The 16,161-nt window shown below is 41.7% G+C and overlaps 1 protein-coding gene across 1 annotated transcript in view; it reads left to right on the top strand.

The window, feature by feature from the left end:
• The first annotated feature begins 3,460 nt into the window (after nucleotides 1–3,460).
• LOC124802923 (golgin subfamily A member 6-like protein 22) overlaps nucleotides 3,461–16,161 on the top strand; it is a 323,612-nt gene continuing 310,911 nt past the window's right edge. Inside the window, exon 1 of the mRNA XM_047264015.1 lies at nucleotides 3,461–3,530. The gene's annotated coding sequence lies outside the window, so the exon portion shown is untranslated. The remainder of the gene's footprint in view (nucleotides 3,531–16,161) is intronic.

Below are 16,161 nucleotides of genomic sequence, written 5' to 3'. Positions count from 1 at the left end.
CAGTTTGTCAACAAGTGGCCACGAAAGTCTTAACAATTTTGTAAAACATAAAGAGCCAACTCAAGGCCTTATGATGTGGGGCGCTATTGGGTACAACAAAAAAACCAGTGTAAGCTACGTGAATGACATCCTGAGACCTGTGGCCATTTCCTTTCTGCACAACACCCCAGACGCCATTTTTCAGCAAGACAACGCACGACGTCGTGTTCCTTCACGAACCTGTGCACTCTTGGTGTCACAGGACGTCAGCGTTTTGCCCTGGTCCGCCAAATCATCAGACTTGTAGTCAATCGAAAATGTGTGGGATATGGTGAAATGACAGGTGCAGCACTGTGACCCAATGCCAACCGTCACAGATGAACTTAGGAATCAGGTGAGCCGGCCGCTGTGGCCGAGCGGTTCTAGGCGCTTCAGTCCGGTACTGCGCTGCTGCTACGGTCGCAGATTCGAATCCTCCCTCGGGCATGGTCGTGTGTGATGTCCTTAGGTTAGTTAGGTTTAAGTAGTTCTAAGTCCAGGGGACTGATGACCTCAGATCTTAAGTCCCATAGTGCTTAGAGCCATTTGAAGCATTTGAATCAGGTGAATGCAGCATTGATGGTTATACCACAGGACGGCGTTGGCGCCTTATAGGCTTCGGTGCCATCACGCACAGAACAAGTTATCAGGGTCCATGACAGATCCTGTACCTACTAGGCACCAGGACACATGCTGGCCGAAGTGATTCAAATGATAATCATTTCTGCAGAACATACTAAAGTACATGTTCTGTAAATATAAAAGTCCTGTCTCTAGTCGTTCAAGGTGTTCTGCTTTTTTCTGGACATGAGTGTATTTCTGGTATTATATTTCGTATCACTGAAAGGAAAGGCGTGGTGGTTCGTACGCTGATTTCGTATTCTAGAGGAGTGAGGTCCAAACCATCTCTGGCTACCCTGATTTAGGAAGTAACCTGTGATTTCTTTAAATCAATTAAAGCGAATGTAGAATGGTACCTTAAACAAGTCACGATCGATTTCTTCCTCCATTTCCGGTACCTTGATCCTAACAATCTGAAGTTCAGAAATACTGAGGTAGCTTACAAAACACAGTTAATTCGATTCTAGAATATTCATCGTTGGTCTGGGGTCGTTACCAGATAAGCTAATAGAGAAGATTCAAACAAAAAACCTGTGCGTTCCGTCACGGAATTTCGTAAGCTGCGCGCCACAGTCACGGAGACACTCAGCTAACTCCAGTGTCAGACAAGAAAAGTGATATGCGTTAATAAGTGTTTTGTTGTTAAAATTGCAAGCAGTGTTGCTTCCGCATACATCTCACGAAATGATTACGACGGCAAAATCACAGTAATTCGATTTTATGCAAAGGCTGAGACCTTTTAAGTCCGCGTGCGGGTCGTTTGTGGAATCGAAGATCAAGAAAATTGGAGGGGGTAGAGGGGGTAGAGGTTGGAGTAATTTATCCAATGTACTATCCGCCTCTCAAGGTTAGGTTGCCTACAGAGATTAAACGTACATTATCTGATCTTTTTTTTTTTCTTTAACGTCTGAGGTCATCAGTCCCCTAGAACTTAGAACTACTTAAACCTAACTAACCTAAGGACATCACACACATCCATGCCCGAGGCAGGATCCGAACCTGCGACCGTAGCGGTCGCGCGGGTCCAGAATGAAGCGCCTAGAACCGCTCGGTCACACCGGCCGGCGTGATCATAACTATCTGGTCACCTATTAGCGGGCCTTAAAATTGATGTTTCCACCCTTTTTCTTTATGACAGTTTGAAGTCTGCTGGTGATACTTTAAATAAGATATCTGAATGTATTTGGAGGAATGGAAGTACATCATTCATCGAGGGACGATACTGATGTTGGACACTACGATCTGGGTCGAAGTTCTAACTCATTCTAAAGGTGTTCCACATGGTTTAGGTCGGATCATTGGGCATTTCAGGAATGTTATTGTACGCAAACCAGTGCTTCACAGAAGTGTTTTACGACAGGGCGTAATGTCTTGCTGATACGAATAATTACCGCTTCCGAACTATTCCTTTGCTGTATGCAGCAAATAATGCTATAAAATGTGTTCATATCCTTCCGCATTTAGCGTTTTATTATGCAGGAACAAGGGGCGACGCCGAAGCCACGGGAAACACTCGCATACCGTAACAACACTTCCTTTGTGTTTTCTTCACTGTTGGCACTACACATGGATGCTACGTGAAGTTATGCAGGAATTCGCCATACTTACACCCTTCCGTCGGACTGCCATAGGATTCAGCGTGATTCAAATCACTCCAGACACCCGTTCCCAGTCATCCACTGTCCAGCGACGTCGTTCTTTATGCCAGCTCAGGCATCGCTTAGCGTCGACTGGCGATCGAAATCTCTGGCTTATGAGGAGCTGCTCGACCACTAGCTGGACTAGTGGTAGCTCTTCGGAACTCACGAGCGATTCCTTCCGCTGATTTAATTCTATTTTTTTTTTACAAGTGCTCGCAATGCTGGACGGTCCTTGTCCGTCTGTACACGAGGACTGGTTGGTCTTGGTTTACCTGTTCTTCGCTTTGCAACTGACATCTAATGCCTAGCCACAAAGCTCTGCTGACGGACTCATCATTCTACTGCTACTGCTAATCTACTGACCCCCCGCCTCCTTTTATGTTGGGGGCTCCGCCTCTTGTTGACATCTAGTGGACAATTTCGCACTGGATAGGGATGTTCGGGCACGTCTGATAGTACATTATAGGAACAGAAACAAAACTTTACTTTAGAGACTGCGTTAGCAAATCTCTGTTCACCCGACTAGGTTTATTATCGGGGTATAAAATTTCATATATCAGCCGAAATAAAACCTGGATTCTTCTGTACTTACGATGTATCATTACTTTAAAAATGAAGCTCATCGAAATACTCGTATGATGGTGGAAACACCATTGAGGATGGAATGCAGCTGCGCTTCTCGGCTCTCGTCAAATCGTTTGCGCAGCGCTGCCAACTCTTGGAAGGCGAATTCAGTTTACTTGTGCCACACCTAGGAAGGAAACCTCAATACAGAGGACGGACCCAGAGGTGTTACATAACGCACTAGAAGCTTCAGTGCAGTTCTCCGTTCAGAAAAATCAAGGGTAGTGTTTTATTTTGCCAAAAGGTGCTGACAAGGAAAAAAACACTCGAAACACGACTGGATTAGTCCTGATACGTTAACTGAATGAAAGATGGTGGCAATAGATCCGTGCATTAATAACAGTCTGCTCAGTGTGATATATGAAGCATCTATGGCTCAGTAAGGCAGCTGCCTGTGAATATAGGTCGTGGAGCGGACGACTGTGGTGCTCCTGTGCCGTGCTGCAGGTGTCTGCGGGAACAAAGAGATAATTAACTCTGGTCGCTTTGGGTCTGGAAGTGGGCCAGATAGAAATATCCGCACGCTTATTCATGCCGCCACGGGCGGCGTCGGAACAGTCGTCGCTAGCTGCGAACCCAGGCGCCTTTGTGGCCGCAGTGTGCGTGCGCTAGCTGTCACCGTGCTCCGTGAGTAGACCAAGCACGACACGCTCGTTAGCGTTAAGGCCCCCATCTAGAAACGCCTATCTACGCACCTGATTTGTGTCCTTCTTACCTCGGTCGTCTAGTGAGCTAGCGGTACGTTAACACTTATAGTGAGCGCGGTGATTCTACTCCACTGACGAACCTTTTGGTAGAGCCAGTTGATGTACATGTTATTAATATCAAGTAACGTGACTGTTAAATAATATATGACTTCCGCACACCTCCAGTGCAGTAATGTGGTTAACGTAAATAACTGTTGTAAACTGATTTTCAGCTTGATAATATATGTCTACAGTGCCCAAAGAATCGTCGTATGCACCACAGAGTTTTATGAAAAGTTCGTTACTACTTCTTAAATGAAAACACGTTTCAGATCTTTTTATCTTATTCCACGTCCACGAGGATCATTTAACTAAGGATATGGGGAAGGAAATTAGTATAAATATTTCCTTGTAAGTACGTATTGCGTATTCCTTTGTCGTGACATGCTCCACATCTTTGAGGAACCCCTTGCTGTGCATCTGTAGAACAAAAGTACACCTCTTCTAATCCTAATAAATGTTTTGTGTAAGGTGCCATCTCCAAGAAATGTATGCAAGACGTTAAGCATTTCGCACCTAAGGGAACAACGCATTTATAAGTGTTTGTTAAACGTAACATCCCCATGAAGTATTAGCAACATATTACGCGGTACTCACGAAATGAAAAGAGGGTTTGTTTGCTAACGTTTGTAAAGTGTCTGAGCTCGACGAAATAATCCTACTATTACTTATATATATTTATGGATTACTTCATATGGAACCTAGGACAGTCTTCTTACGTTCTGAATTAACAATCAGAAACCGATTAAAAATAGTTTCGATGTACTCTGCACTTCTTAAATTCCTGAACGAGTCCTCAGCCCTGTGAAATGCTAAACGCTCTGAAATAGACTTCGCTGATTGCTTCCAGAAGGACTTTCGAAGATTCAAATTTTTCTCACTGGATCCAGAGATACTAATACGTAATGGATGAAACCTCAGCCCTGTGCAATGCTAAACGATCTGAAATAGACTTCACTGAATGCTTCCAGAACGATTTTCGAAGATTCGAATGTTTGCGGAGAGTTTCTCACTGGCTCCAGACATAATGATGCGTAATGGAAAACATTTAACGTAGCACTGGACATTAGGTCTATACAAATGTCCATTTTTATAATACGCATGGGTGTCGACCTGACGTTGATCTCTAATCGAAACAAGTTGTACATGATTTAGAATCATGAATAAAACAAAAAAAATTGTTTATTTTCAATTTATAAAAGACATTATGAGTAAATTAAAGAATAAATTTATAAAATCAGGAATGTGTGGATATTCCCAGTGATTTAAAGTAATTTCAAAAACCGATTTTTTTCCTTGTGCGTCCTGACCCGCGGGTTTAGGGAATATTACTTTTTTTAAAAAAAATTGTCCTGTTATGTGTGATATTTGTCTTACACTAGCACAATATGTCAGAGATACAGCGCGTCTGACAGTAGCTGTCATGGCGTTAGTTCTTAAAAACAGAAATATTTACTGCGTCTTCATTCAGAAGCACTTTTCCACATTTTCTCCTTTCATGTCAATTACAACTGTTAATTTATTTCATTCTGACGAAAGAATGTAAATAAAATATTATTTGACAAAAACCAAAATCACACAAACTAAAAATGCACTGCATCTGCAGAATTTCTTCTGGGTCGCAAGAGGATGAAACTAAGTACTTGCAGGACAACGCAGCTGCGGAAAAATTGTATTTATGTTTTATTGATATGACATAAACCGTAGTTCCAAAAGACTAATGTAATTATGATGAAGGTGAGAACTTAGGAAGACAAAATGGCACTTGGAAGACTAAAAGCAAAATAATTTGATTAAGATAAAATGAGTGCGTTTCTTAAGATTTAAGAGGAAGTTACTAAATTATGGCCTTTGGTAGTATCTTTGGTTTCATTCACTTAGTAAAAGGGGACAACAATAAAAAAAATTGAGTATTGACCCAGGTAGACACAAACTGCAATTCGTTCTTTGGTATGAACTGTTGATTTTAAAACGACTACTTTCCAAGACTGCAACCGCTTGGTTAAAAGAAACGAATAGATTGTTTTGAAATAAAGAGAAAAGCACTCAATTATTTACTGCCGGTTGCAAGAAAAGAAATGCAACAGTTGCTGCCACAGATTCGAAAACTCACACACGTTTTGTGCGAACAGTTCATATATTTCTTCTTCCTCAGTTCTAAACATTTCCCACTTCTTATGTGCCTCCAGTGGACAGTGTTAATGGCTTTCTGTTCTTTTCACCACTTTGTTGGTCACCTAAGGAGTTTTCTCACTATTGGTCGATATTCGTTATTATTTTGCCTTCAGTTTTCTTTTATTCTTATTACATGATCTCTAAATTTATTTCTATAGTCTGCAAGTTGTTCTGGGAATGACGTCTTCAAAACATTGAAAGTTTTTATGTCAAGACTTTTTTATATGTACAACTTGTTTCGATTAGAGATCAACGTCAGGTCGACATCCATGCGTATTATAAAAATGGACATTTGTATATGCGTGTGTATGAAGTGTAACAGTTCTCCTCCTAAACCACTGGACCGATTTCAACCAAACTTGGCACACATCCATTTCTATCAGGCACCAATTGTTGTAGCGATAAAAACCACTTACCTCTCATAGTCAAAGAGATATGATGTCATAACAACGAGATGCGTGAAAAACTGCCGAATAATGCGTGACGTTTAAATTTATTACTTCTGTGTTACTGACTCCATTCGCAACATACACATATGCCGCTAAAAGTACCGACACAAATATATCATTGTACGAGACGTAGTTCCGGAGATAAGACGTCGTAAATACTGAGATGCGTGAAAAGTGACGCATCATTCCGGAAGTATTAATGCATTTATTCTTCATTACTAAGACATTCCTACAGCCGAGTCAACTTAGGGAAACCCGTGACACCTGGCAGCGCTTTTAACAGATTTCGAAACGGCTGTAGGCGAGAACAGTTAGTTGTCTATAGAGCTATGAAGAGGCGTTACCATAGAGACGCTTACAGAATCGAGTTGTAGACACGCGAAGTAGCTGTACTTATACATTTGTATATTACGTATACTTGTTTGTAGGACAGTTTCATTATTTGAAAGTTGTTTTCGCGAATACATGAAAATGATTTTTTTCGATATTACATTAAAAACACAGTCCATCTTTTGTTTTCGTTTCTAGCAGGAGACTGGCAATATGAGTACCCAGGCAATGCCGGGTTTTTCAGCTAGTGGTATTAGAAATGTAAAAGGGAAGGCGTGGGTGTCCGCAGAAATTTATCCAAGAGCGAGCGTGATTCTAAAATTTCCTGTTTTGAAGTAACTGATTTGGTAACTTGGAGAATGTATAGATATCACGGAACTTAATTTTAGAGGACTCACACAAAACTTATGATGCAGTACTTGAATAATAGGCTTCCACTCAATGATTTTGATATCGGAATGGTGAACATATTTCATTAGTATATGCTAAGTATGTAATCAGCATTAATAATACACTTGTGAATGCCACTATCTTTAGTCAACGATCTGAAATTGCATCCAACTTATGATGAACTCCAGGGGATTCAACGAGTTATCCACAAAAAAATATTTTAATTCATATATCTATATACAAAGTTAGACTGTCACTGCAACTGAAAATATGAAACAGAAAACAATAAAGACGACTGAGAAAATTCCTGTCAGCACCAAAATTAATTAGGCATCAATGTCAAATTAAACTCCTCAAAGTGGAAGACATAAATAACCTGTAAAAAAAAGAAAGAAACCTGCAGTTAATAGGATAATAAACAGTTATTGCAAGAAATATAAGTGTATAACCACAGATACCAGGAGGGGGATGGCGCCGATGATGGAAAGGCAATTTGTTAACATCAGAGGTACAACCGGGATACAAAAGCCCAAGATTCAAAAACCGCTGAACTGAGCAACGCGCCTCTGCAGCTACTTCATTTCGTTGGTATAAAATGTACAAAATGAAGTATTTTTAAATTTGATGCCAACGAAAAGAAGTACTGAAAGGGCCATGATGTTCAATACAGCGGCATTTTGTTCCCGGCTGTATCTCTGCCCAGCCGTGCCATAACTCCGTTGCGGTCTGATGATGATCTGTGATCGAAAGTAGTCTATTATTTAAGAATACCATCGATATAGCTGCTTCTGGTGGACTGAAGAGATCATTCCTAAGTTGTGGAACTGTGTCTACAGAAATTATATGTTCGCTAGCATTGTAACTCCTTAAATTTGGGTAATTACCGTGTTCCTTATTCTGATTCATAAATTGCAGCTATCTGGTCTTCTTTAAAAGAGATACCTCAGACAGCAGCTTGTTCGACTGGAGTGCTTTTGACTGATAAACTGTAAGTGATATGTGCGTATGCACTGATGGTGCGTTAAAGCCATCAAGGTCCGAAAATTACGTGGAACAAACAGTCGATTTACCGGTAGAGGGCGTCAGTAAATCACTCGAAGAGTAATCAGAATCAGACTAGCCGTGCCGATTTACTTCTTCCATGATCTACATAATTTACCCTACGAAGATGCACAATGCTTCTTAAACGTAGACAAGACCAACAACTTCTCATTATTTTCTCAAGTAAACTAGATATTACTTGTGAAATAAAGAGAGAGTAAAACTTATCTTTATTCAACGACAAGTTGCACTAGTTTTAGTGGATGATCAACATGCTTTCTGTCTGCTCGTATAAATTTTGCATTGCCTCTTCAGAGAGGAAATAATAATCAGAATTTCGGCAAAACGTTGGGCTTCGTAAGTCATGGTCATTGGAATCCAAATGAAGCTTGTGATCGATATTTACTGACGTGACCGTGACACACAGTGTTCTAGTAATTACAAGGTGCTATCCGTAAATAAGCCTGAAATGTTAATTGGTCAAAAAGTTGAATATACTATGTTTTAGATATGAAATGAGCAAATCCTGGTCTAAAAATACCTGCCAGATTATGAATCGACATCTACAGTTATCTCCAGTCTCCTTGAGAGACGCTTGCGGTCGTGCTGTGAGACATTTTGTGAGTTAGATTCCTCGAAATTATTGTAGCAATAATGTAACTAAAAGAAATTGCTGCACCTGCCTAATATCGTGTAGGGCCCCGCAAGCATACAGAAGTGCCGGGACACGACGTGACATGGACTCGGATAGTGTCTGAAGTAGTGCTGGGGGAAACTGAAACCATGAATCCTGCAGGGCTGTCCATAAATCCGTAAGATTATTAGGGGGTGGAGATCTCTTCTGAACAGCACGTTGCAAGGCATCCCAGATATGCTCAATAATGTTCATGTCTGGGGAGTTTTGTGGCCACAGAAAGTGTTTAAACTCAGAAGATTGTTCCTGGAGCCACTCTGCAGCAATTCTGGATGTGTCGGGTGTCGCATTGTCCTGCTGGAATTGCTCAAGTCCGTCGGAATGCACAATGGACATGAACGGATGCAGGTGATCATACGGGATGCTTACGTACGTGTCACCTGTCAGAGTCGTATCTAGACGTATCCAACTGCACACGCTCCACACTGTAATGGAGCCTCCATCAGCTTGAACAGTCCCCTTCTGACATGCAGGGTCCATGGATGAAATTGTTTCCGTACTCGTACACGTCCATCCGCTCGATACAATGTGAAACTATACTCGTCCAACCAGGCAACGTGTTTCAAATCATCAACAGTCCAATGTCGGTGTTGACGGGCCCAGACGAGGCGTAAAGCTTTGTGTCGTGCAGTAATTAAGGGCAGACGAGTGAGCCTTCGGCTCCGAAAGCCCATATCGATGATGTTTCGTTGCATGGTTTGCTAGCTGACACTTTTTGATGGCCCAGCATTGAAATTTGCAGCAATTTGCGGAAGGGTTGCTCTTCTGTCACGTTGAACGATTCTCTTCAGTTGTCGTTGGTCCCATTCTTGCAGGATCTTTTTCCGGCCGTAGCGATGTCGGAGATTTGATGCTTTACCGGATTCCTGATATTCACGGTACACTCGGGACATTGTCGTACAGAAGATCCCCACTTCATCGCTGTCTCGGAGATGCTGTGTGCCATCGCTCGTGCGCCGTCTATAATACCACGTTCAAACTCACGTTAATCTTGGTAACCTGCCATTTTAGCAGCAGTAACCGATCTAACAACTGCGCCAGACACTTGTTATCTTATATAGGCTTTTCCGACCGCAGCACCATACTCTGTCTGTTTACATGTCTCTGCAATTGAATACGCATACCTATACCAGTTTCTTTGGCGCTTCAATGTAGCGTAATGTTATGGGATTTAGTAACATCGATTTGAAATTAAAAATCCGAAGCATTAAAAGCCCGTCTCTCAACTGTTCTATAAACTGTTCTATTGCGTACTACGACTTTTTCCCTTTAGCAATGGTTTCTTCTTGAGGAAAATGCGAAGTTATAATGAAATTCAGAATCCACATTAAACTCTAGAAATCCAGGAGGCGGCTAAGCAAATTATGTTACAGATGAAAGGAAGACAACGGCGGACCAAGTTCAATAACGAAGAGAGGTGCCGCAGCGGTTATCATAATGGACACGCATTCGAGAAGAGGACGGTTCAAATCCATGTCCGGCCATCCTGATTTAGGTTTCCCGTGATTTCCCTAAATCCCTCCAGGGAAATGTAGGCTAGTTCCTTTGAAAGGGAACAGCCGATATCCTTCCTCATCCTTTAAACAATCCAAGCTTGGGTTCCGTTTCTAAAGATATCGATGTTGACGGGACGTTAAATGTTTATCTTCCTTTCATCCATCTCCAGTAGAACGCTGGGTAGTAAAGAATGTGTTTTTAAATCATATGTTCTATGATGTCTTAGAATCCAAAAAAGTACATCCGAGGTCCACTTGGCATTCATTCCCCTGGATACATGTTCCATACATCCTATCCACCTCCATTTCATTTTAAATTGACTTAATTACATATTCCACTCCTGTCAGTTTCCTGGACCAATTGTTTTCCCATCTCTCTCTGCTTTTCCCGAAATGTGTCAGTCCATTATTTGCTGAGCAATCTTCTTTCTGCTTGTGTACAGTTTTCGCATTCCATATCCATATCTCACTACTGTCAGTCACTTCTGGTGACACACGCTGATCATGAGAAATACGTCATGACTGATAAAATCTATTTTGCCCTGGGACTCTAACACGGAATTTTTGCTATTAGCGCCCCTAAGTGGCAAAAAGTGTCATTATTCATGATACATTCACTTCATCACACATTTGTTATACATTGTTGTTATCAGACACACCGCGATCTTGATTTTGAAAATTCTGAGTAGTTTATCAAAAACACTTTCGGCCATTTTACTCTTCTGTTTATTATAATTACTGTCCATTTATTTATTTTATGCAACTGTCCTAACTGCAGAGATTTGTCACTTGCACTTTAAATTCATTATCGATTTGTGCTATTTCTCTTCAGTGCCCTTGTTTACACATTATTTCACTCCTGCTTCCGAACTTGTTCCGTTTAGATCTTCTTTTCGTTGCTGTACTTTGCATGCGCTAGAGAGAGGCAAACAGCAAAAGGTAATCCGCAAAACGCAGGTGGTTCAGACGCGTTGTATTTCGGTGGTATTTTTTTCTGAAGAAGTTGAATACACAGTATTAATGTTCAACAATAATACTTATTTAATTGTTCGTTATGTACCGGCTATCGGCTTTCTAGGCCATAGTCAGGTAACTTAATACTACATAAATAGTCCAAACAATTTCAGCGACAGTTTATAGCTGTAAAAAGATTGGTTTTCAAAGATGTGTGACATTTTACGAGCGTAAAGACACAAAACCACAAGCATAATGTAATACCCAAGAGGCTTTGCACAAATAAATCTTATATTACATTACATTCAAAGATTAAAAGTATATGAATGTATAAGCCAAAACCTTCATAAAAGTGAATAATAACACAGACTATTAGGTAATATACACAAACTGGTGAATGTGGTGAACAGACCGTAAAAGGAAGAACAGCGGGAGCTTAGAGGAGAAAGGATTCTATGGAATGTGGATGTGGAACAGTTACAACAAGTATATCATCTAATGGCAAGACAAAATATTAACTAGCTGCTGCTTCTTTAGTAAGGATGAGTAATGGAACTGTGTTTGGTAATTAAGAAATAGGTCCAGACTTTGAATGGTGTTTATTAATTGTCAGAATTTCGAGTAATATTAGTTTTCTACCTTTAGTTGCTCTGTGGAGAACATCACAGTTAGTAACATGTGAATGATATTCACTCAGAGCGTGTTCAGTAAAGGTGGAATCTTAGTTTTTCAATTTCCAGCCCCTTTTATGCTATCCTTAACTTATACGACAATGGCCTAGGAAGCTGAAAGCCGGTTAATAGCGAACTGGTAAACAAATGTCATTTTGGAACTTTAATATTGTGTATTCAATGTGCTTAATGTGTCTATGTTCCTCCAAGAACCGTCGGAATATTCCAGAAATAATTTCAAATATTAGTTTTATCTGGTACTACCTCAGAAATGTTATCATAATTGACACAGGCTTTTCTCAACAAAACTTTAAAATCCTGTTGACGTTGTTACAGAGTTGGACAGAAATTTTTGGAAGAGAATGTTCCCTGTGTTGGTCCAGAAAGGCAGCTAAGATTGCTGGCACTGAGCGGTACATGTCTATCCAACGACGTGCGAAACCACGTAAAGAGAGAATGGTTGTTGACTGGAAGTCGTGGTAAGAAAACGGTGAATTCTAAAATAAATTGAACAGATTGGTGTACAAAGATCGAAATACTGCATAACAGGGGCCGAGAGCTGCAGTGGCAATGTGCATTTCAAGTCTCTATTTATATGCACCGTGGCTCTGCTCTCTCGCTTTTTGGAGGCGACTGCCAACTTCCAGATCATTAAAATTCCACCACCTTTATTTGACGCTGGTTTTGTCCGGGCGGAGTTAAATGAGCCGCGGAGAAGGTGTTTGCGAAATGGCGAGCTGCTGCGTTGTTTATTTGGCGTGTGGCGCAGCATTTTAGAAGCGAGGGTAAACATTTCGAGTGGTGGGGGTTGGTGCCGCTCTCACGTGCTTTGTGGTGGGATGCTTTAGTGAATGAAGCAGCGAGATGTTTAGAACTGTAACACCCCACCGGACTTCCCCTTACGCGGGCAACTTGAACCACAACTTCCATCAGTAGTGTCTCCATCTATCTTTCTGTGATCTTCAGCCTTTGCAAAAATTTAACTTTAAATTCTTTATCTCCTTGTATTAAATATTTACGAGGGCTATCCACAAAGTACTTACGTTTTGGAATTAAAAATAAATAAAGTATTGGAAATTTTTTTTATTATATACAGATGAAAGCCACGCTTAAATACTACTTTTCTACATAGTTGCCATTTAAATTAAAGCACTTATCGTAGCGATGGACGAGCTTGGAAATTCCTTCGTCGTAAAATTCGGCCGCCTGCGCCTTCAACCACGTGGTTACCTCTTCTTGAAGCTGTGCGTCGTCATCTAAACGCTGCATAGCCAACCACTTCTTCCTTGCTGGGAATAAGTGGAAGTCGCTCGGTGCCAGGTCGGGACTGTACGGCGGATGAGGAAACAACTCCCACTTAAAAGATTCGAGAACTTCACGAGTGGCATTTGCCGTGTGGGCCCGGGCGTTGTCGTGAATCAGCAAGATCTTTGAGCCCAACTTTCCCCTGCGCTTGTTTTGTATTGCTCTTATGAGGTTGTGCAGAGTTTGGCAATACCGTTGAGAGTTTATTGTAGTGCCTCTTTCCAGGAAATCCACAAAAATCACACCTTTTCTGTCCCAAAAGACAGTCGCCACAAAACAACATTAAAAAAGTAACTTGCCACCGAAGGCGCAACTTGATTTAAAAAAAAAAAAAAAAAAAAAAAAAAAAAAAAAAAAAAAAAAAAAAAAAACCTCTCACGGTGGAAGGGTGGCAACTTTATGTATTAAAATGACTATTTAAATAAAAACCAATGATATGCAGTCTTACATAAAATATACAAACATGCTCTACATGACACATATACCGCCTCTCAAGATGACAGGCAAGATAAAAACATTTTTCAGGATTTCGGCCGTTACACTTCAAGCAATCAATTCGTTAACACAGAATCCGACAAACATGACAGAGGCAGCTATTACAGTACTGCAGACCGGCAGACCGACAGACAGACAGACAAACACTAACTGCCTAACAAATAAGGACGGGAGACAGACGAGCAAGCTGGGGACGAGAGACTGACCAAGAAAACAAGTAGAATTTAACAGGTAAATGAAACAAGTAAATGAAACAACATATCAAGAATCATTCTTCTAAATCTTTCTTCTAAATCATTCTTCTAAATCATATCTTCTAAAAAACTGCGATGTCTGGCGAAGACCTGGCGCAGCACCCCCAAAACGCTCTCCCGAACCGTCCGCTGCCAGCTGCTTCAACGGACGCAGGAAGGCGCGCCGATCTCCCGCCTCACGTCATCGCAGCTCGCGCCGGCCAGACCGATGTCGTGGGTTGACTTCTGTTGCTCTCGTGTCGGCCGCGAAGCCACTACCCGCTATACGGCGCGGCCCACTGGACTGACGTGGCGACCTCACATGCGCCGACGCTCAAGGCGGACAAGTCATCTTGTGTCCCAGTGCGCGACCGACCAACCGATCGATCCAACCACCAATGACCATTGCCTGAACAAACTCGAGCAGACTGGCGGCCTAACACATACTAGCACTCCGGACGACAGACAGACACTGACTGCCCCACACTGACCCGGCTGACCAATTGACCCCTTTGGCGAGCTCATAGCGCCCCATAAATACACGTGAATAGACAACCTTTCCCCTTTCCCACCAGAGGGAGGCACCAAAGCTGCGACTGCCACAGCGGCGCCACCGCCAGAAACGGAGAGCGACTGCTTCACACTACGCGGTGCGGCGCGCTCTTCAAAATAGCAGTTTTTACCACGGCTCAGTGTTGTTACCGGGCCTGGTAGGTTGGGTGGATAAGGGACGTGAATAGCGTCAGATGTTGAGTGATCACTGTGAAGTACACAGAGGAGCCGCCTACTCGTGAGACATAGCGCTGTCAGCACCTGAAAGAGTTTAAAAGGGGCCACATTGTGAGTTCTCCGTTTGGCCGAGTAATTGAATCATGTGCTATGCAGATTTGGGGGCAATGGAATTTGACAGTGGCCTCATGTCGGACTGCATGAGAACGCGAGGACAGATATAGTCGTTCTCAACGTTCCGATCGACCACGTCTCACCATCACTATATTACTGTTGGACTAGTGACAATATTAGCCCTTGTTGGAGGGCCAATGGCAGGTTGACGATCCCTGTTTGGACTGATTTTATTTCGTTGTAGTGTAGAGAATTAATACAGGTCCACCTTCCAATCAAGTCAGCAAAGTAGTAGCGTAATTTGTTTGGCGCGGCACACATTGTTAAAAGTGGGTGGATTCGGGTCGCGACCGGGAGTGAGGCTGCGGGCGACACTATGGGAACTCCAAGGGCGGCCGCGAGGAACTTATCTGCTTCTCTTGTCAGTTTGGCTGTAAGTGCAGTAATCTGCGACCGAGGTCCCACAACAGACTCCACAGCATCTAGAAGGCACCGATACAGAGAACGTTTGTAAATGACCTTAATAATAAGGCCGTCTGTTCCTTAGAGGAGGAATAAATTTAGAACATATGTTAAGCGGAAATGATGCCCTTGGATGAAAAATCAAAAACCCAGAAATGTGAGAAATATTCTAAGGAAAACAGTTGACCCATGAGTAAAATAGCGAAGGCAAAAATAGAAGCAATCAGGAGTTGTGTAATTAAATTAAGTAACTTAAAATAAGAACGAGAAAACGTGAAACGATGATTTATATTCTACTAGCCCGAACGTGCACCAGAGAAAACGTTTACAGTTTTTGGAAACTGACAGTGTTTTGCAAATATGTATAGTGAAACAGAACTAATCGCAAATATACGAGAGTTAAAAACTGGCAAACAGTATTGATCGATATTTTCAAATCAACTTTTAGAACACCGTCTTTAGGAGAAACCACGATAAAAAACTGAAAGATAGAAAACAGTAGCTCCTTTATAAAAGACATGTATCCAGTGGGTCATCGATTCGACTTTTAGCATCCTTTTTCTTTGCATGTCATAGTCATTTCCTTCAGGTGCTGAGGATTTCTCATTTCGTATTTTATGGAGTGTTACAACAAGGTGAGATATTTGTGTCCCACATAAATTTTGAGAACAGTAAAATAAAATTTTGTACAATCATTTTCTCATAGTTCATGTTCCCTGTTTTTCGTCAATAGATATCACTATAAAAGAGTCGACTGATTACAGTCGTGAAACACTGGTACTCATTCCCATAATAATGTCTAAGAGACAGTTCAGTTTGATTGGACGATGTTAACCGTATTACTACATTCAGTTTAGGCCTTTACTGGGTCGCGTAGGCCGTAATCCTATCTTTCCTCTTGGTCCCACATTCTCTCGTTCTGTTCCTTTGTCTCTTTCGTTTCGGTTCCCTATCACATTTCTATAGCTGTTAGT

The sequence above is a fragment of the Schistocerca piceifrons genome, chromosome 1 (genome assembly GCF_021461385.2).
Source record: "Schistocerca piceifrons isolate TAMUIC-IGC-003096 chromosome 1, iqSchPice1.1, whole genome shotgun sequence".
NCBI classification, from domain to species: Eukaryota; Metazoa; Arthropoda; class Insecta; order Orthoptera; family Acrididae; genus Schistocerca; species Schistocerca piceifrons.
The sequence above is the reverse complement of the archived record's forward strand: the minus strand, read 5'-3'. Positions and strand labels throughout refer to the sequence as shown.